General features: G+C 44.0%; 1 non-coding gene across 1 annotated transcript; it reads right to left on the bottom strand.

Annotated features, from left to right (window-relative positions):
- Positions 1-22176: 22176 nt before the first annotated feature.
- Positions 22177-22330, bottom strand: LOC138565098 (5.8S ribosomal RNA). Its single transcript, XR_011301015.1, has one exon. It is a non-coding gene; the product is annotated as a 5.8S ribosomal RNA (ribosomal RNA).
- Positions 22331-22835: the final 505 nt, after the last annotated feature.

The raw sequence follows: 22835 nt of genomic DNA, 5'->3' as shown, positions 1-22835 counted from the left end.
AAAGTGTAGCAACATGTTTCTATTTACCATGATACAGAAAATATTTTAAAAAAGTCAATGAATGACATATTACTTTGGAGAACATCATTACATCACATAATAATAATAATAATAATAATAATAATAATAATAATAATAACACGACAACATGGGTAAACATAACACATGGCTAAAATAAGTCGATCTCAACAACCATTCATAGTGCAGCATTCAGACCATGCATCATACATAGCGACATTCAACCAACCAACAATAGCTAAAAATGACAACATTGATTAACATTGACTAACAATCGGGAGTGGGATAAACATTCATCACATACCGTCTGATTATTTTAATGTTTAAAATTTGATTAACATACAACAATAGAACCCATTAAAAACAATCTATCGCAAGGGAGGATCTAAGAAGAAGAATGTTGTGTAGATCACATCCCTGAAGAGTAAGCTCAACCGGTTTTGACGTAGAGTGTATAATGACAACGTCTTCATCAGGAGATACAAGGCGAAAGGCTCAAATGAGTAGTGTAGGATTATTTAGCGTGTTTTTGGAGTGCAGCACCACTGCATGAGATCAATGTATTGCTATAATGCGGTACAAGCAATTGCACCATTTTTTTTTCTCCTGAAATGCCTCTGTTGCAGGAGACACATTGGAGGATTAATGAACTAATATAATTAACAGTACTAACATGATCTTAACTTATTAACATCATAATGTGTTCTCCAGTGCAAAATGAGGTGGAAAAAACAGGCTCTGAAAGTCATTTTAAACGTGCACTTGGATTCATTTTTTCTTCGCTGTTCACTGTGTTAGCTGAATGCAAAATCTGCATGCCAGGAAAGGAGTAGATACAGTTTCTAAACTGTATAAGCCAAGCCATTGTTTAAAGAAGGAGGGTATGACATGATAGAATTTTATTGGGTGCACGTCACCCTAGGGGCTGTAACAGAGGTTTCCTGAAGAATCTCGGGGAGAGAGAAAGGCAGAGGACATTTTGCACAGCTCCGGGGAAGACTTGGCTGGAGTTTCTATGGGGTTTCCTGATTGAGAGGTATCGTCCCAGTCCATTGCTGACTTTCCCAGGCTGGAGATTCCAGTCACTAAGCACCGGCTTGAGAGACCGCAGATCAGAACAGCATGTCCTCGCTGGGGTGCTTTGAAGGAAAGCCTTAAGCCATTTAAAGAAAGCAACCAGTTTGTGGATTTCGAGTGCTAAACAGCTACAATGCGCTGGTAATTATCTTGTATAAAAGTGAGGGTGCGGTATGTGCATGAGACCTATTTTAGACAGGCAGTGTAGCGATAGCTTTTCACTGTGTTCAAATGACACATTTTAATGTTGCCAGCTGAAGGCAAAACAAACGATGTAATTTTTTCTCTCTCTTGTGCAAATATGAAATGAAATTCATGGTGTTCTTGCATTTTGCCTTTCTCATGTTTTTATTTCAGAGAGGATTGTCTCATGAATGGTAATGTATCATTTTAAAATGAAATTGTGATAACACAGTCTGCCTAAGAGTATTCTTGTTTCTGTTTCATTTGGTGTCTAAAAAAATATTATGCCATAGAGGGAATGATGCGTAAAGCGCCAAGTTTCTATGCAGATAAAGTAATGTTATGAGCAATTATAAGTAGCTGTGTGCGTGGTTCCACTCAGTGTATATATGGGTGTGTGATTTTTGAGTGGAACATAATGAAATAGTTTGCTGGACGTATATGAGTCAGCAGAAAGAAAGGCCTCTGGAAATAGTTTTACTAATGTAAATAAATTAGTGATTATAACACATGTTATTGTGAATACTTTATGGAAGCATAGCTCACTGGTCTAGATAAATCAGTGATAACAGCCATAAGTGGCATTCCATATGAAAATGTGGTGTTCTTGAATAATGTAGAAGGGTGAAGCCTCTAGAGATCACAAGAACAGTCTATACAAAAGAACAGGGTTTTGTATGTTGGGGCCACAAATAAAACAAAGAAATTATGCTCATCACTATACCACAACGAAATGCATATCAAATAAATGTATCTGTGTACTGAAATAATGCATATCCACTATATTACTATAATACCAAACCCAATCTGAATGCAAGGGGTGATTATTGCTGAATTACTTTATTTCTGGCGGTAAGAAAATACCGCTGGGCCCCAAATCTACACAAAATACCCTACATATTTATGGTGTGTTGGCTGGGAAAGTGATCATAGAGCACCTACTGGGCGTGGCAAGTGTGTCTCACACCACCATCTGTACATTAAAGGGAACCCATTTCATAATAGCAGTGTGTCACTAAAAACGAATTTCAGAATGTCTCAAAGGGAAACCACATTCTCAGACCTAGTGCAATATTTAGAGGCAAAGTTATTCGCACATGGGACGTGGTCATCAAGCAGTACCTCAGAATGGCATGACCGCATTCAGGGTGAGGTGCAGAAAGAAAAACTCACTTAGATGGGGCAAGTAAAAATCAGGAAATGTTAAGAGCAGAATTGGATGTATGCCAAAAAGACCTGCAGTTGAAATGCAGAGATTTTGATGTTCAATTGTCCAAAAGCAAGAAACAATTTGAGGACAGTGAACAAGAATTGGTACACTTAAAAGCATTGGTGGACCAGATTAGACAAAAGAACATTATGAGAAAGAAAGTGAACTCCAAAATGCGGAACAAGAAATGGTTAAAATGCTCCAAGAAAGAGACAAGAGGAATAAAGAATTTGAGTGCCAAATGCAAATGTGCGACATGCAGGAGGTAATTAATAAAATGAGTGATGAAAACAACTATTTGCAAAACGAAGCAAACAGGCTCCTTAAAAAGTGTAAGGACTTAGAACAGCAAATGTGCATTCCCATGTCCCAGGAGAGGCGGCAGGGTATCACATTCAATGGAGTTGAGGTGAATTCTATTTCTACCCAAAGGGCTAGTGCCCCAGTGACTGGGCCGGTGACTGAACTTGGTTGCAGCGCCCATGGGGGATTTGATACTCCCATTGGGGGCCGCCACCAATCCCATACACCTGGAACCAGGGTTGAGTCACCAAGTAGTGCAATTCCATGCATTGCAACACGTAGCCCCATAAAGATAGTGAAATCCATTAAAGCCCTGATCAAACCATTTAAAAAAGGAGGGGAATGCTGCATTGAGGCTCACTTAGAAGCGGTTCATGAATTTTTTAAGCACTCCAGATACCTAAGAAACAGTACAGGCAATATTTTCATTTAACTTTAGATGCCCCGACGGCCAGTATTATAAGAGGATTGAATGAACAGCAGAATATGACATGGGCGGAGTTCGAAAAAGAGATTAGGCGTCATTTTTCTCCTTTCCAGTCATTGCAGGAGGCAAAGAAAGACGCTTACACAATCACTGCTGGGCCTAATACATCCCCTCGCCAGTTTTCAACAAGACTTAAAAAGAGCATTTTCTTGCTTTGAGGTATCTTTTGACCCCAATTCCAATGAGTTTAAAACTGCCTACTTCTATGGGCTGCAGAAAGACATCATATCCCAATTGGTCCGTGAATTTGACCGTGACAAGTGCCTGGAATGGATTGAACACCAAAGCACAAAACTATATGAGGTACTCTATTGTCAGGGTAGAGAAAGTGATAAAATGAGAGATACTAGACCTAAATCTAAAGAACCCTCAGCAACAGTGATGGAAATCAGGTCAGCCAAAATGTCCCTTGAGTCTGATCAAAGTCCAAGTAAAAATAATTTGGCACCTGAACAGAGGGGTAATCAACAAAGGTCATCACACACTGCAACAATGTTCCAATCACATGATCCTAGTAATAGGGAGAGTTACATCAGCCCCAGGTACTTAGGAGATAGGCCCCGGGCAGGCTATCGACCTCATATGTCAGGTATGAACAATAACCAGAGACAAAATCAGGATCAAAGAAATGATGGTCCTTATCAGACATTGGGGACACAAAGCAGATTTGATCCCAATACCATGATATATGGTAATCAAGATAGACCGCGATATGTGGATCGATTTGCTGATAATGGGAATCAACATAGGGACCAGTACCCACAACCTGAGAGACAAGACATGAGACAGAACATGAACTACACTTTACGTCAGTGCAATGATTCCCCACCAGGGGACTACAACCAAAGGATGGGTGCACCCCGCTCCCCTCCGCAAATGAATCAAGAGTTCAGGAACCATCCCAATAGAAATCATTCTCCTGAGAGGTATCAGAATAGATCCAATCAGGGGGGAAACAGCCAATATCGATCTAGGCCACAGAGAGAGGATTCTAGAGAGATGGAAAGATTCCAGTGCCTCGAGGCCCAAGTGAAAATGTTGGCTGAGCAAATAGGAAAGCTCTGCACAACACAAAACAGTCATCCTAGGAGGGGGGAGATGGCCATAGCAATGATCGGGCAGCTTCTGAAAAGTGACTAAGTACTTATGATACCTGCAGCACTGAAAAGACAGTTTGCTCTGATGTAATGTTGCATAATGACTCTGAGATGCCTAATCATTTAAAAGTGAAAATACCAATACATGAACATGTAACAGAAAATACAAATACTTCTATAAGAGATGTACGGTTTAACCTAGAACTAAATCAAACATTGGCGATATGTACAAATAAAATAGGAAAACCTGAAAACCCAAAAGAACAAAGAGACAGGTTTAAGAAAAATGACTCATGCATGGGGAATACCAGTGAACCGGGAGTAAGTGGCGATGCTATAGCTCCTTCCCTGGACAATCCAAACAATTTCCAAACACAGTCAGGAAAAAAAAAAACTCGAAAGGAGGGTACATGTCAATCACCTGAAGAATTCTTTGAACCAGATATTTTTGAAGAGGTTAAAAGGGCTGGTACCATACTGAATAATCACAAATGCACAGAATTAGACAATGACAAATTGCCAAGTGATGTTGTTACACATGTTCAGTTGGAGGGTTGTAGTGTGACCTCTGATGATACCTGGATGGTTGGGCGAACGGTGGCCACACTCCAAAAAACCTCTGAACATGGGGAAATGAATAAAGTCTCTCACACAGGAATGAGCAAAAAGGAGGGAAAAATGTCTTTCCATTTACCGATGTTCTTAGCCAAAAGTGAAAAAGGCCTGAGAAAGGTGAGCCCCAAAATCAGTAAGAATTTGCATTTCCTATGCGTGTTAGAGGAAGTTGAAGACAGGTATTATGCTCCCATCATTGTGGAAGAAAAATGCCATACTTTTGCAATGATTGACACTGGCGCACAGGCCACAATTATGTCTAAAGAATTAGTAAATAGTATCAATGAAGGGAGATCCCTGCAGAGTCAGATCACAGTAAAGGAGAATCAAGGTCCAGTGCATAATTTTAACGGGGAGGAGGTGCCTATTATAGGCGCCACCGAGGTTGACATAAAGATAGGTAAACACAGAATGAAACAGGAGGTATTGGTCACATCCATTTGTGATATTCCATTTCTTATGGGAACAGATTGCCTGAAAAGATTATCTACGCTCATAGATGGGGTAAATGGAGTACTGGGGTCCTTAACCAAAAAACCATTGAGACCTAAGAAACTAAATTAACAAAACAGCAATATAAATGAATGTCACACCGTTGCAAAAACAAAGGATGCAGTGGAGGTGTATCTCCAGAATAGTTGCATACCTAGCGTCACTGTTATATTAATGTGTCAAGACAAGATGCAGAGTGAAAATAAAAAATTACCTGTACAAATATACTTAGACCCAAGGAAAGAATGGCAAACTGCCATAGATGAGCACACCTTACGTTTTTATTTAAAAGAGAAGACATGCAAACAGAATACTGCTCCTAGAGCAGGTTCAGAAAAACACATTACCACTCTTGCTGAAATACACATGGAAGATGAACAACCATTGGTTCATGTTGGGATAAATGACTATTCTAAAACAATAAAAGTCACTTTAGCACTTGAACAGGAAAGGAGCTTCATTAACGAGAAATTGTTGCAAAAATAATGGAAAGGGAGGAGTTCCCGAAATTTAGGATTAAAAACCAGCATGCCTCTGGTTTGGACGGTCCAGACTTTGAAAACCGAATTGCAGGTAGATACATGCTGAAAATTAGCATTGGACAAAAAACAATTTACCATAATGTTTGGATAGTGTGTGGAACACAAAATGACTTTTACATGGGCAATGACATCATGCACAGAATGTGTATGGTGCTAGATTTCCTTAATCAAAAGATATGGTCACGCATAGGTGAGCCGGCACCTGAATTTGAAGACAAAAGAAGGGCTTATCATTGCGCACATCTGGTCCCTTATGCAACTGAATTACATATGAGGAAAGCTACTGTTATCCCTGCATTCACAAGTTTGCAATAACACTGAAGTGCAAAAACGGACAGCAGATGAAAGATTCTGATGCATTTGTGTGTCTGAATGAATCCATAAACCAGCAGTGCCTGGATTATGAATACATTCCATTGGTAGATGTGGGTGAAGGGTCTGTAAAAATGATGGTGAATAATAAAGGTTATCAGAATATTCATTTAGAGGAAAACTCCCCAGTAGGAATGGCCATACAAAAATCACATTACACAGCTGATCTAAATAACATGGTGATTGTAAATATCCCTGAAAAGTATGTAGATGCTAAGGGTGAATTGCCAGAATACCTGGACTCTCAGCCCAAAGGGATATTTAAAATTCATTCTGTGTACCCTTATGATTCAAGCGAGACAGTGTGTTGTCATCAAGAGGATTGCATAACATTTAACTTAAATGAAAATGAAATAGAAAATCAGCCCATTGAAGTGGAAGCTGATATGCCAAAACATTTAAATGTGGCAGCTTTACAGAGAGACACAGCCACACAATTAGAGGAAAGCGCAGAGATTCCCATGCCAGAACATTTTCCAGAATTCCCCAAAATGGTAGAGGAGCAGATTTTGTTAGCGGATGCATGTGACAACGAGGAGGATAGGAATGAATTGAGGAAGATATTTATGGAGTTTAAAGATGTACTTGCAAAAGATGCTTATGATTGTGGGCTAATTTACATGTGGCAACACTTCCGGAAGGGTGTAGCAGAAACCCAGTATTTGTACGCCAGTATAGACTACCGCTGGCATGTTTAGAATCATTGGCAGAGATTATAAAAAATTTGGAGTCGCGGGGAATCATCAGGCCCATTCATAGCACATCCAATACACCTATATTAGTTGTGTTAAAACCAAACGTTCAATGGTGACTGTGTGCAGATATGAGAGAGTTAAATAAAAGAGTGCCAGTATCAAGATGGCCACTGCCATTCATTGATCAGCGATTAGCTCAGGTACATGGTTCAAAAGTGTTCACCACATTAGATCTCACCTCTGGATATTGGTGTGTGCCATTGGCAGAGGAGATACAGAATTTATTTTCCTTTTAATTTGATAAGACTCAATACGCATGGGTTAGAACTCCATTCGGGTATGTCAATAGTGGGAGTGAATTCGGCATATTTTTTTAGAAAGGCTATGCCTGATGCAGCAGAAAGAGGAACCATAATTTATGTGGATTATGTGGATTATGTCCTGATAAAAAATGAAAGCTTGAAAAGCCATTTTGATGAAATAAGACATGTTCTTGGCCAATTGCAGAAAGCAGGCACCAAAGTATCTTTACAAAAAGCACAATGGTGCAAGAAAAAGGTGAATTTTCTAGGCCATGAAGTGACTGAACATGGACTAAATCCACAAAAGAAGAAAATAGAGGCCATACAGAAACTAAAAGATCCTCAAAATGTGAAAGGGGTAAAATGTTTATTAGGAATGACGGATATAACAGAAAGTTCATTGAAAATTATGCTGAAATCACTCAACCATTGACTAAACTGCTTAAACGGAATACAACCTGGAAATGGGAAAAAGAGCAGTCTGAGGCAGTGGCTAAATTAAAGGAATGTCTTGTAAAGGCACCATGTTTAGCATATCCCATAAAGGACAGGGATTTCTTTATAGAAATAGGTTTCTCTGAATATGTCAGCAGTGTTATCACAAAACTATGATTTGAATCACAAAACCATTGCATATGCAAGTAAGGCATTTTCCCAAGTTGAAATTAAATTCAATGAATGTGAAAAGGCCCTATTAACCACTGTGTGGGCGCTACAACATTTCCACCCCATTGTTCAGGGAGAAAAGGTGATTATTGAGACAAATCATCAACCTTTGCAATTTTTAGAGAGTAAAAGAATTAGGTCAGGTAATTTAGCGCAGTCCAGAATCACCTCATGGATGCTAGCATTACAGGGTTTTCCTGTAGAAGTGAGATATGGCCAAAATAAAAAAAGCCCAATTGCTCAAGGTTTAGCTGATTTACATGACTGTGCAGCTGAACCAGTATCAAATGAAATAGAAGTGGAAGCTAATTGGCAGGAATTTGAACAATCACCACACAAAGCTTTTGATGAAAAAACATGCAAAGACTTGCCAACTGTGTATGTTGATGGTTGTGCCTTTCACATTGAAATGACAGTGATAAACAATTAGTGTCAGGAATAGGGAATGTCTGGTTGAAGTGTGAAGGTATCCCGAGAATAGGGATGAGAATTGGTGCTAGGAGCAGTCAGGTAGCGGATTTGGCAGCCATTTATAAAGCAATTGCTACTGCAGTTGATAATAAATTCAGTGAAATTGTCCTGGTGACTGATTCTGATTACGCACAAAATAGCTTTGTGGAATATTTACCTGGCTGGAAAGCGAGAGGCATGATTACATACAATAAAAAGCCCCTTAAACATGGAAAAATGATACAAGTCATTGACAAATTGGTGTCAGAAAATGATTTAACAATATACTGGAGGAAAATGTGTGGGCATTTAAAAACTCCAGAAGAGGATAAGGAGGGAAATGATAAGGCAGATCACCTGGCTAAAATTGGGGCTGTGATGGGAGAATTGCTACCTATTGAACATTTACTGGGTGAAATACAAATTGATGCAGTAACACATTCTAAAGCACCAAAGGAGACAGATCAACCAGTGGTACAGTGGAGTTATGATACACCAGACCAAGATCTGATTGAGGCACAAAAGAATGATCGAATTTTGGGAATGTATTATAATCATTTGATAGATCCTGAAAAAAAACCTTTAACAGAAAATGAGTGTATGGGAAAAGAAGAGTTGAGAGTGCTATTAAAGAATAAAAAACTAATAAGACTACAAGATGGACTCATGATTAGAGAGTCCATAACAGGACAAATACAGTGAGTGGTACCCCTTTCATTCAGAGGGTTAATGCTACACCATGCACATGATGCTATAACTGCAGGCCACAGAGGCTCACAGAAAACAATGGAAATACTAAAAGATTATGCTTATTGGCAACATATGTCCCAAGATGTAGAATTATATACTAGAGGATGTCTAGTATGTGCCCAATTTAAACCTGCTTCACCAATACATAGAGCTCCATTAATGAAAAGAGGCCTAACTCTTGCATGGTCAGATTTGCAAATAGACTATGTAGGGCCTGTAAAGAAGTCGAGCAGGGGGAACCGGTATATTTTAAGTGTGGTATGTTTGATGTCAAAGTGGATTGAGTGTATTCCTGCACCAGATTGTAGTGCGCAAACAGCAGCCGCATTGCTGGTGAACCACGTGTTTTCAAGGTTTGTGTTGCCACAAAGAATAGAATCAGACAGAGGAAGTCATTTTACAAGTGCTCTAATGAGTAAGGAATGGCAAATACTGGGTGTGAAGAGAAAGCTACATATCGCATATCGGGCGGCGTCTTCAGGTGGAATTGAATGCAGCAATAGGTCTGTTGTGGACATTTTAAAGAAATTTGTGGCAGAAGCAGGTTCCAGCTGGGATTTACGCTTACCTTTGGTTCTGATGGCAATCAGATCAACTCCTGCCAAAGCAACAGGTATTAGCCCTCATGAAGTTTTAACAGGTAGGAAAATGGTCTTACCACAACACCTGCTATACAGGACACATGAGCAAACACTTGTAGCGCATCCACAGTTCATGAATACAGTGATGAACTGAGGAAGCATTTACAACATGCATTTGCTTTTGTACAGAAACATTTAGAAAGAGCTGCTGACAGTGCAAAGTCATATTATGATAAAAAGACGTTAGTAAAGGAATATCGTGTGGACGATCAGGTGTATAAATTTCATTTTGGAAAAGGTAAACAGAAAAATGCCAAATTTCTAGCAGCCTGGCAGGGGCCATATCGAATTATAGATAAGGTCTCTCCTGTGGTCTATAAAATTTTGAAGACTGAAGGTGAAACAGCAACAGAGCAGTTTGTTCACGTAAATCAAATGAAACCATTTCACCCTAAACATGAGATTAAACAACTTGAGCGTGTAGAAGCAGATAAAGTCCCTTGAACATAAAAAGGTAAAGTGAATGGGTCTAGTCAATAGTAGTGGCAGAGAAGTTAAATAAAGATGGTTGATTATGATAATGGCACATAAACACTGTAATATATGTAAATATATATTTAAAAAAATGGAAGCTAAAATTTATGGAATTGGTTTGAAAATGTATTAAATATTGAATGCTGTTTTATGTATGTTTGTTTTCTCTTTAACCTATGTTTAATTTCAGAAAGCAAGAGGAAAAAGGGCAAAATATTTTACAAAGCATGTTTTATTTTTGGCAAAAAGGTGAGGTTAGTATTGTGCTATTTACTTAATTTATTTATTTTCTATTTGATTTAGAATATTAACATATTTGTACTTGGAGGACATGGGACCAGAGGCCACGGGAGACGATGGAGTCCTGGAGCCCACGTGGATGGATTCCGGAGAAGCCCCGGAAGGGGGCGAAGATCAAGGCTGCAAAGCGATCAGCATTGAAGATGACGCCGACAATATGGGTAATTATGTTGTTGTTTGGAGGGAACTTCAAAAATTCAGAAGCACAGATTGTCTTTGAACCTGGACCAGCATCTGGTATTGCGGTAGAAGAAGCACCAGGATTCATCATGAGTGATAGAAGGATGATTTTCCAGAACATTTATATACGATTGAATCCTGGTATTTTGATAGAAAAACATTTTAACAACACTGGAATTAAAGCTGAGCAGACTATAGAGTGGCTGGAAATAAGAAAAGAGGATGCTAAGCAGTCAATAAGAGATATATTGATGCAATTGGAGAAAACATTTATGAATTCAGCAGACATTAAGAAGAGGAGAGGAAAAAGAGGTGCAGTGATGCTTGCGATCTCATTGGTAATGTCTATAGTTGGAGCCATTATAGGTACCGCGATATCACAGCCAATGCCATTTCAGTAGGGACGCTGAGTTCTAAAGCACAACAACTGAGTGTTGACCTAGAAATAATACAAAAAACATTAGATGGGATTAGAGGGGGATTGGATGAACAAGTAAGGTTCATAAATGAAACTGCGATCATATTGAATGAACAAGCGGATGTGATGCAACGGGCAACTAAACTGATTATTAAGCATGACAGAACACTTAGTGAGATTTTGAATATAATGAGTCCCATTGATAGACTATTAACGAATTATATGAGAGAAGTTCAAACTGCAATTTCACAATTGATTCAAGGACATATACCATTGTACTTTGTTTCACATGATAATATTCATCAAATGATGGAAAGGTTGACTAGGAGGGAGATTGATGTGATACAGGTAAAAATTGCATTTGAAATGGGTAATGCAATGCCATTATATGTGGACTTGGATAGGCTGGAAATTGGGTTCTTACTATGCATCCCATATGTAACTTCTGAACTTATCTATCAAACCAAGTGGGTACACAATGTGGGATTTTGACAAGAGGACACATTTATTAAGATTAAGACTCCAGAGTTGGTGACATTTCAGTCATGGGAGCCTGAAGTTTACTTGATACCAAACTTGGAAACGTGTGTCAAATTTAAAGAACAAAATTACATGTGCCCGGTAAACCGTTTGTTCCTCATGCTACAGACGCTATTTGTGGTTTTAAATCTGACTCAAGTATGTCAGAAGGATGTGAAGTGATCATTAGCAATATGGGGAGTGAAGAATTAGCACAGGCCAAAATGGTCAAAGGTAAATGGTTGATCAGCACCTGTTTAAAAAACCTGACAGTAGTACACTTAAATCATGGAACATATGTGGTTAAACAGGTGAACTATAATGTCTTTTACTTACAGGTTCAAAGGATACAATTGTGTTGATTGGAGGGTTAACAATGTTACGAATGACATTTGGGAAAGCCAAGTAGAAAATATAGAATTTTTTCAAAGGGATGCATTTAAAATAGACCCGGACCTAGAATTCTTATTGAATCATAAAGAGAAACACGTAGTGAAAATGAATCTAAGAATGAACAACATTACGGTTAGTAACCTGGGTATAATAGAAGTGGAAAGATTTAATTGGGGAACCTGGAGGGAACGCTCTATAGTGGGTTTAGCTGTCCTGGTGCTAATAATGTGAGGATGGTTGATTGTTTTATCAGTAAAAATGAAGATGTTGCTCATGTTAGTGGCTACAACGGGGAGAGATAGATATCCCAACACGCATACATTTTAAAAAAAGAAGAAAGGGAGCAAGTTGGATTTCTTCCAATTATGGCTTGGACCACTGCCAAAATTCTCAGAAAAAGGAGGAGATATGTAGGATTATTTAGCGTGTTTTTGGAGTGCAGGACCACTGCATGAGATCAATGTATTGCTATAATGTGGTACAAGCAATTGCACCATTTTTTTCTCTCCAGAAATACCACTGTTGCAGGAGACACATTAGAGGATTAATGAACTAATATAATTAACAGTACTAACATGATCTTAACTTATTAACATCATAATGTGTTCTCCAGTGCAAAATGAGGTGGAAAAAACAGGCTCTGAAAGTCATTTTAAACGTGCACTTGGATTCATTTTTCCTTCTCTGTTCACTGTGTTAGCTGGATCCAAAATCTGCATGCCAGGAAATGAGTAGATACAGTTTCTAAACTGTATAAGCCATGCCATTGTTTAAAGAAGGAGGGTATGACATGATAGAATTTTATTGGGTGCACGTCACCCTAGGGGCTGTAACAGAGGTTTCCTGAAGAATCTCGGGGAGAGAGAAAGGCAGAGGACATTTTGCACAGCTCCGGGGAAGACTTGGCTGGAGTTTCTATGGGGTTTCCTGATTGAGAGGTATCGTCCCAGTCCATGGCTGACTTTGCCAGGCTGGAGATTCCAGTCACTAAGCACCGGCTTGAGAGACCGCAGATCAGAACTGCATGTCCTCGCTGGGGTGCTTTGAAGGAAAGCCTTGAGCCAATTAAAAAAAGCGACCAGTCCGGGGAGTTTGCGTGCTAAGCAGCTACAATTCGCTGGTAATTATCTTGTATAAAAGTGAGGGTGCGGTATGTGCCTGAGACCTATTTTAGACAGGCAGTGTAGCGATAGCTTTTCACTGTGCTCAATTAATGTTGCCAGCTGAAGGCAAAACAAACAATGTCATTTTTTCTCTCTCTTGTGCAAATATGAAATGAAATTCGTAGTGTTCTTGCATTTTGTCTTTCTTATGTTTTTATTTCAGAGAGGATTGTCTCACGAATGGTAATGTATCATTTTAAAAAGAAATTGTGATAACACAGTCTGCCTAAGAGTAATCTTGTTTCTGTTTCATTTGGTGTCTAAACAAATATTATGCCATAGAGGGAATGATGCTTAAAGCGCCAAGTTTCTATGCAGATAAAGTAATGTTATGAGCAATTATAAATAGCTGTGTGCATTGTCCCACTCAGTGTATATATGTGTGTGTGATTTCTGAGTGGAACATAATGAAATCATTTTCTGGACGTATATGAGTCAGCAGAAAGAAAGACCTCTGGAAATAGTTTCACTAATGTAAATAAATTAGTGATTATACCACATGTTATTGTGAATACTTTATGGAAGCATAGCTCACTGGCGTAGATAAATCAGTGATAACAGCCATAAGTGGCATTCCATGTGAAAATGTGGTGTTCTTGAATAATGTAGAAGCCTGAGGCCTCTAGAGATCACAAGAACAGTCTAAACAAAAGAAAGGGGTTTTGTATGTTGGGGCCACAAATAAAACAAAGAAATTATGCTCATCACTATACCACAATGAAATGCATACCAACTAAATGTATCTGTGGACTGAAATAATGCATATCCACTATATTACTATAATACAAAACCCAATCTGAATGCATGGAGTGTTTATTGCTGAATTACTTTATTTGGTGCAGTAAGAAAATACCGCTAGGCCCCAAATCTACACAAAATACCCTACAGTAGCCATTGGCATACAGAATGTAAGAGGAGGGTCATATGATGGAGTCAGACCGCAAATGGAGCTGTGACTGCAGTTAGAGCAACACTGCTCTTGGTGGCCCTCTCCAATAATGGATATGATAGGGTAGCCTCCTGGATGGTAGATGCAGCTGAGAGAGTAGTGTCAGCGGAGGGTCGCCTGGTATGATTAGGGTCAATCCGAGAGTGGCGTGGGCAGCTGAATTAGTTGGAGTAGCCCGAACACAGGGTGCAGTATTTGTGCTGCCACTTCACTGTAGTTTTTAGAGCTAATTTGACATTTCCATCTAGTTGCCGGAGGTTTCCGTCATTGTTAGAGATGTGTTGGGTTGAGACCTGACTGCTGATGGCTCAGGGTGGAACGGCCGCCAATTTGGGATTGGTGTTTGGGTACTTGTTGAATTCCTCTGGTGGAAGTGGCCCCAGTGTGTATGAGGTGTGAGTGAGTTGCTAGCTGTCTGGTATTGTGTGTGTGGTATATGGGTCCTGGTGCCTAATTAAGATCGCTCCGGGGTGATTGTTCATAGTTAGTTAGTGTTTGGAGGGCAACCTTCTCCGCATTGCCACTCTTAACTCCCGCTCTGCTGTCAAACACTCCTCTGATATCTGCCGCCTTCTTGAAGAACTTGACCTAGATGTCCTTGGTCTCACTGAGACATGGTTTACAGCCAGCTCTGTCACCAGCTTTCACACACTCCTACCTGATGGCTACTAGATCCTCTCTGCGCCCAGGCCCAACCGCTCTATTGGCGGCGTAGCCCTTATCTTCCCTGAGCGGATGCCTGCCTCTGTCATTCCTATGCAGGCCTACTCCTCTTTTGAATGCCTCGTCTGCAGGCTCTCTCTCTCGCCTAGCCATTCCCTTACTGTGGCTACTATCTATCGGCCACCTGGTCAAATTTCTTCCTTCCTCTCTGAGTGGGCGGACCTCTCCTCCTCACTCCTGGCCTGAACCACTCAACTCCTCCTTCGTGTAGACTTCAACATCCACCTGGATGCCTCCTGTCCCCCCTCTGAACTCTTTCGCAACGTCTGCGACTCTCTCTCACTCACCATTCTCCCCTCTGGCCCAACTCATTCTGCAGGGCACACTCTCGATGTTCTGATCTCTTCAGACCTTCTCCTCTCTGTCCCTCTCTCCACTACTCTCTCCTGGAGTGACCACTTTCTCCTATCCTCCCACCTCACCCTCCCCACCCAGCAGGCCAAGCCACCTCCGTCACTGCCACCCACCTTCTCAGTCACGCGACCCATGAAGCGCGTGTCAGCTGAGGCTTTCGCTGCCACCTTCTCACCCCCTCCTACCCCCCTGATTGACTCTCACCCTGACACAGCCCTCTCCAAGTTCCACTATTCTATATCTGATACTCTTGATATCCTTGCCCCTGTCATGAGAATCCGCCTGAAGCCCAAAGACAAGTGTAACTCCTGGTATGACTCAGACCTCGTCACCCCAGAACGCAAGTGTAGGGTTGCCGAGAGGAAATGGCATGCTTCAAGATCATCCTCTGACAAACTGGCCTGCCGCCTGCTGCAAAGGCAATACCGGCTCTCCGTCCTCACCAAGAAGAGAGCTCATATCCAAGCCTGTGTCTCTGCGGCAACTAACAACTCGGCTGAACTCTTTAAAATCTTCAAGGAACTGGCCAAATCTGCCGCAGTCTCTACCTCTCCTGTCCCTTCCCATGCCCTCTGCACGGCACTGGCTTCTCACTTCATTTCAAAAACTCAGGACATCCTGCCCTCACTCTCCTCCTCTCACCCCCCTCCCAATATGCTCTGCCCTTCCTCTGGCCCTTCTGCAGCCACCCCTCCTTGCTCCTTCTCGGCCTTTCTCATTTTCTCTCCAGACGAGGGTTCTAGACAAGTCTGATCTATGAAAGTCTCATCAAAACAGGTTCATCCTTGTTCCTCCAAAACTATCAAGGATCACATTGACTCCCTGGCCTCTGCCCTGGCAGATTTCTGCAATCACCCCTTCGCCACTGGAGTCTTCCCCTCCCCCTGAAGCACTCCCTTGTGCACCCTCTTCTTAAGAAACCCTCTGCCGACCCCTCCTGCCCGTAACTATCGCCCAATCTCCATCACTCCCTTCCTGGGCAAGCTCCTGGAGAAACTGGCCATCTCCCAGCTCAATCGCCACACTGAATCTGTTGTTTGTCTTCATGACCATCAGTCTGGCTTCAGAGCTGCCAGAAGCACAGGAACTGCTCTCCTCAACATCCGCGAAGACCTGCTCACTAACCTCGACTCTAACACCCCCTGCGTTCTTATCTTGCTTGATCTCTCTTCTGCCTTTGACACCGTCAACCATGCCATCCTGCTCAACCGTCTCCATGATAACCTGGGTATCACTGGTCAGGCTCTGGTGTGGCTGACTTCTTTCCTCTCCAACCGACCCTCCCAGGATCAACTTGGGTCCTTCCTCTCTGACATCTTTTTCTCTACCTGTGGTGTCCCCCAGGGATCTAACCTCTCTCCCTGGCTGTTCAACCAATACCTGGCACTCCTTGCCCACCGCATTGCCACTCTCTGTCCCAACTTTCAGTGCTATGCGGATGATACCCAGCTAATTTTCAGGCTACCCTCGGCCTCCTCATCTCCTTCCCTCATCTCTGACTGTCTGTCTACCATCCAGGAATGGTGTGCCGCCAACGACCTCTGCATTAATGCCACTAAGACTGAGATTCTACTCATCGGCACACCCCCTCCCTCCTTCCCTGCAGCACTGTGGCCGGCCTCTCTTGGCCCTCCTCCCACTCCCACCTGCAAGGCTAAAAACCTTGGGGTCATCTTCGACTCTGCACTCTCCTTCTCCCCTCATATCTCTGACGTCTCTAAGAAGTCACACTATCTGTTGTACCTCCTTAGAGGTATTCTTCCTTTCCTCTCCTTCCCCCAGAAGCTCACTGTCTCCAGAGCCCTGGTCCTCTCCAAGCTGGAATACTGTAACAGCCTCTATCTAAACCTGCCTGCCTCCACTCTCCGCCCTCTGCAAATTATCCAGAACAGATCCAGGGATCGTATCTCTCCAGGGCTGAAATCTTTGCACTGGCTCCCAGTGGCTGCGAGGATTAAGTTCAAAACCCTCTGCATTGTACACAAGGCCTTCTGGGCTCTGGGACCGGAATACCTTTAACTCTCTCTTCCTAAATACCTTCCTTCTCGAGCTGTTCGCTCATCTGCCTCCAACTCCCTTAGGGTCAGTCGCTTCTACAAGCAATGAGTCGGTGGTAGATCACTCTCTTCGGCAGAGGCCTCTATCTGGAACAGCCTTCCTGCGTCCCTGAAACTCGAGGAGAACCATCTCCGGTTCGGGAAACACCTCAAAACCTTCTTCTTTGCTTCTGCTTTCTCTCCTCCCCTCCCTTACTGAACTCCTGACTGAAATTGCACTGGTTACGTGGCCACCCTTTCTGATCTCTGGCCCAGGCCCCGTCACTTACCCACCTGCACTGCCTCACTGGCAACCCCTGCACTTGGGGACCGTTTTTCTGTATCCCTTCAGTCCCCCTACCAGCACTTACGTCTGCACTTCCTTTGCACTTACCACTAGCTGGCTGTTTTATGTGTCTTATTTATTCCACTTCCCATGTACTGCACTTTCCCCTCTCCCCTCCCCCTGCGCACTTTACTTTCCCCCCTTCCCATGCACTTGCACAATCTGAATGACACCTAGCCTAGTAGGATTGCTGTCTGTCCTCCCTTTGCCTCGTCGTGCCTTGAAACACTTGTGTATAGGCACAAATTCAGTGTGTGAAAGGAAACAAAAAAGCAAGACTGGCTTGAGGCACCCCGCATGGAAAAGGAAAACTTGATAGCTATTTTCTACCAGCGGCACCCAAGGGTGAGGTGGTAGACCCGGCTGTCAGGGCTCTGGCCTAGATGTCTCCGAGCTTTGCCCTCCATAGAGGGTTGGGGCCCCTCCAAGGAACGCCAGTGAGTTACGGGGCTAGCACACTGCATCAGAGGCTAGTACACAATGGCTGGGGCAGCACCCCCACACATCTGGGGATTGGTTTGGGATAACTTTGAGCTTTGCCTCTGTAGAGGGCCAGGGCTTCATTGAGCCCCAGTAGAACTTCCCTGGAACTCCTACCAGATCCTGCGTCCCACCTAGCCCTTCAGCTGCTGGGCTTGCTTAGCCTCTCCCTCTGCAGCCAGTCATGTTGGTGCCCATCTGTTCCGGGGCCATAGTCCGAACACAGAAGAGCCCATCCAGTTTCTGCAACACACCTCTGTCCTACAGTGAGGCACTTCCCACTGACCATCATTGAGCCCGTCTGCAGGCAAATGTAGGAGATAGCCGGGCCAGGCATGGGTCAGGCCATTTGGTCTGACTGAAGGACCAGATGTCCTGGGATGAGCCTTCCCGACCACATGACTATGTGGCTATGAGGTTGTACCTGCTTTAAGGCCATTGTTCAGGCTTTGGTGCTTAAGCCACCACCTCCATGCCCTGGTGCCAGGGATCAAGCCTCCACCTCTGCACCCTAGGGCCGGGGCATAAGCCACTATCTGCAAACAAGAAACAACTTCTCTTTTCTTCCTCCATGGACTGAGTCCTGCCACTCTGTCACTGGCTGGGCCATGGTGATCTGGTCTGCTAGGCTGCTCACCGGCCAGCACACACCCCGTTGGTACCCCCATGGTGGGTAGGAGTTTCCTGTGCACCCCTTGGTGCAGCAGGAGGAAGGATAGAAACACATGAAGAACCGGCACTGCGGCAGCGTCTTTGAAAAAACCTTGGCTCTGTGAATGACTTCCAATTGATTGCAGCGAGGTAAATGCTCTGCTACTTACAAAACCCTGACCCAGGATCAGGTCATCTACACATTATTTTGCACAACATTCCTCAACATGTGATGCACTAGTGGCGAGAGAGGTTGCCCCTTCTCTCTACACTCAAGTCCTGAGGGAAGCAGCTCTAAGCACTAGCTCAAAGGTGGGCTATCCTAAGCCAACTGAGGTGCCACAGTGCTGCGGTAACATTAGGGGTTAGGAGGGATTGTGACTTAAAGGCATTCAGTCATAAGCCCAAAGATGGCAGTTTCACCCCATTGGCTACCTCTTCAGTTAAGCAGATACACCAAATGTCTGAACATTCGGTTCCTCTCATACTGCATAGGATTACTAATGCAACAACGCATCATCGGTAGGGTAAAACTAACCGGTCACACAATGGTCTAAACCCAGCTCACGTTCTGCATTCGTGGGTGAACAATCCAATGTTTGCTGAATGCTGCCTCGCAATAATAGGAAGAACGGAAATGGAAGTATCAAAATGTGATGTTGCTATGAACGCTTATCCCTGTGGTAATATTCTGACACCTCCTGCCTGAAACCCAAAAAGTAAGAAGGATCATGAGCCCCGCTCTCACGGCCTGTAGGTATACTGAAAATCGAGATTCATCAAGTTTTTGCCCTTTGGCTCGACGGGAGGTTTCTGTCCTCCCTGAGCTTGCTTTAGGACACCTGCATTATCATTTGACAGGTGTACTGCACCAGTTAAGCTCCCCACCTGCCAATGTCCCCAGAACAAGCCGCACCTGACTGGAACATGATTCTTTACGAGGCTCGGACACCTTTCTTGCAGCAAAACAATTCAAGGGTGTCCTGCCCTTCACCAAGAAAATAGAACTCTCCCTGGGGTGCCCCCTGGATTCTCTGGAAAGTTTTCAATACCACAATGGATGCAGTGAGGGCACCCATCTCCATCACTCCGGGTTTGCTTATCTGAACCTGAATTCCTGAGGGTAATATAGGCCATTTCCTGTCCAATCTGAATAGCGATCGCCCATATGATCGTCTGACTCATGTTCAACAGCTGTTTACATGTTACCCTCTCCACGATGGCATTCAAAGTTCTCTTAGAATATCTGCTTCTAACACCAAGATCTGCACCTGAGGTGGCTCCACACGGGCATTCGCCCGGGCTTCCGTGTGCACATCAGCAGCCCTCCTACTCTGTGGAGCTTAGCATCCATGGCTCTCAGAGCCAGCAACGGCTGGGTATGGGCCTGATGCTACAGCGCCATCCATTGCACAGGCTAGTTGATTTGGCTGGTGAGTTGTTACACACTCCTTAGCAGATTCTGACTTCCATGGCCAACGTTTTGCTGTCTTTATTAGCCAACAACATTTCTGGGTTCTGATGAGCGTCACCATTGTGCTCTTTAAACTGGCGTTTGGTTCATCCCACAATGCCAGTTCTGCTTACCAAAAGTAGCAAGCTGGGCACTGTCATATGATGGCTGGCTCCATGCCAGAGAGCCGGGCTCCTTACCCATATCAAGTTTGAGACTAGGTTGAGATCATTTTAGTCCAAAGCCCTCTTATCATTTGCTTTAGAAGATAAAACTGGGATATCTGAGTGTCAGCTATCCTGAGTGAAACCTCAGAGGGAACCAGCTACTAAATGGTGTGATTAATCTGTCACTACTAAACTGAGGTCGGATGACCAATTTTCATGTCAGGACTGCTACAGACCTCCACCAGAGTTGCCTCTTGCTTTACCCTGCCCAGGCATAGTTCATCATGATTCAGGTTCTATCACACACACTCATGCTCCACCTCTCCAACAGAGCGGGGGAGAGAGGCTGGTGGTGTGCCAGGTGCAATGGGATCGCACCTCATCCCATGTGCGCCACCCTCACCTTCATTGTGCCATAGGGTTTTGTTTGGCTCCTGGCTGGTGCACATGATAGTCTCCTTGGTCTGTGTTTCAAGATGGGTTGGGTTGATTATCGACATCAACGCAGAAACCTGCCGCCCTTCATGGGCCTCCATGGCCAGTAGTGAAATGCGGTTGGGGCACACTAAGGACAGCCCAACCCTGCCGACAGTTGCACCAGGAGCAGGGGGGTCCTGTCCCCACTGCTGGCCCGGCAAGCCTCGAGAGTGGAAGCTATGGTTGCCAGAGGAGGGTGCGCTAGGGGGCTGTAGCACTCTCTGCCACAGAGGAGAGCCACCTGCCCCGATGGGCCCTGTAGGGACCGAATGTGGCTGGGTGGTAGTCCTGCAAGAGGATATGTCGTTACAGCTGACCAACATGGCCAGAGTGTTGAATCCTCTGTGCGGACTGCACAGACACCCCCCCATTTATTTCTCAATGGTTTGAACTCTCTCTTCAAAAACCAATTAAATGTTCACGTATGGTACTTGTTGGCTATCAACGTTGCACTCAGACTGAGCGTTATATTGATTCTACCACCCGTTTTGGGCTGCAGTTCCAAGCTACCGACCTAACACCATCCATGGTGGGCCTCGATCAGAAAGGACTTGTGACCCCTGAATGACATTGTGGAGTGCGTTTTCTGTACGGCACATTTCCAGAACCCACTTACTGACAGGGATTTGCCGCTGTCCACTTCCCTCTTCACTCACCGTTACTAAGGGAATTCTGGTCAGTTTTTTTTCTCCTCTTAGTGAGAAGCTTACATACAGCGTGTCGCCATGTTTGATCTGAGGTCATAGTCAGGGAGCTGAAGCTCAGGTGGCTGGCCTCAGGCCTGAGGCTGTTGTGAGGTTGCCTCAGCCTCACACCTGTGGCACGGTCAGTGTGAACTGTCCCAGTCTGTGTCAAAGCCTGCCTTGGGTATGTAATGTGACAGATGTGGTTGTGAAGCCTGTGCTCCAGACCTGTCCTGTGCAGGCAGCAGTCAGACACCACAGACAGCCACACATCCCACAGCCAGCTGTCCTGGGGAAGGGAATGCGCCAGGGGGTCTTTAGGCCACTGCCACCACCACTGGGGCACTCTGGGCATCTAGCCCTCCAGACCCCAGGAGGGGTGAAACCGGGAGGCCAGGACGTGCCAGCAACAAGCCTCCAAGCCAGGTCCGTGGATGCAGCAATGGTGCTGATCGGGATCTGACCTTAGGGGGACAAATGGTACAGTCCCTGGGTTGATTGACGCTGAAGCCACTGTCAGACAGGAATAATCCCAGGAGTATCCAAGGGCTGCAATGTGCATTCGAAGTGTTGATGATGAAAGTGTCCTGCAATTCACAATAATTCTCACAGCTAGCTGAGTTCTTCAACAATGCATGAGCCGAGTTATCCACCAGCAAGAGTCACAGAAAACGTACATTGAACCATATGTCAGCCTGAACCTGTCGGTGCAGGAGAGGCTCGGCAGAAACAGCATCACCCGTCCTGCCACACAGTGAAACAGACCTGTGACCCCTCTAGCTTCCCCACTTGGGAGTCAGCCAAGACCATCATGGTTTTGACAAACTGGTTCAAGACACAGGCCGGGAAGCCCACCCAACCTCTTCTGTGACAGCAGGATGGACCTTCCCATGATTAATCACCAGCCCACCTGGCCGATCTGCTCATCCCCGGACCGTGACCTCCTACTCTCCTTTTGGGGGGCCAAAGAGGAGTGCCTGAGGTGGCAGGGGGGGCCGGAAAAACCATTAGAGTCTTCAAACCCCACCCCAGCAGCACAGGTCCAAGCTCCAGGCAACTGGACATGAGGGAAGGCTTCTCAAAGCACTGGCGTGCCTGGCCATCGCTCAACCATGGCGGTGGAAGGCTGGAAACTTAATGCATGCCCGTCGAGTATGACTGGCTTACCA

The sequence above is a fragment of the Ambystoma mexicanum genome, chromosome 1q, assembly GCF_040938575.1.
Source record: "Ambystoma mexicanum isolate Mex_15411 chromosome 1q, UKY_AmexF1_1, whole genome shotgun sequence".
Taxonomy (NCBI): domain Eukaryota; kingdom Metazoa; phylum Chordata; class Amphibia; order Caudata; family Ambystomatidae; genus Ambystoma; species Ambystoma mexicanum.
Note: the sequence above shows the minus strand (reverse complement) of the source record. Positions and strands in the feature narration are given on the sequence as shown.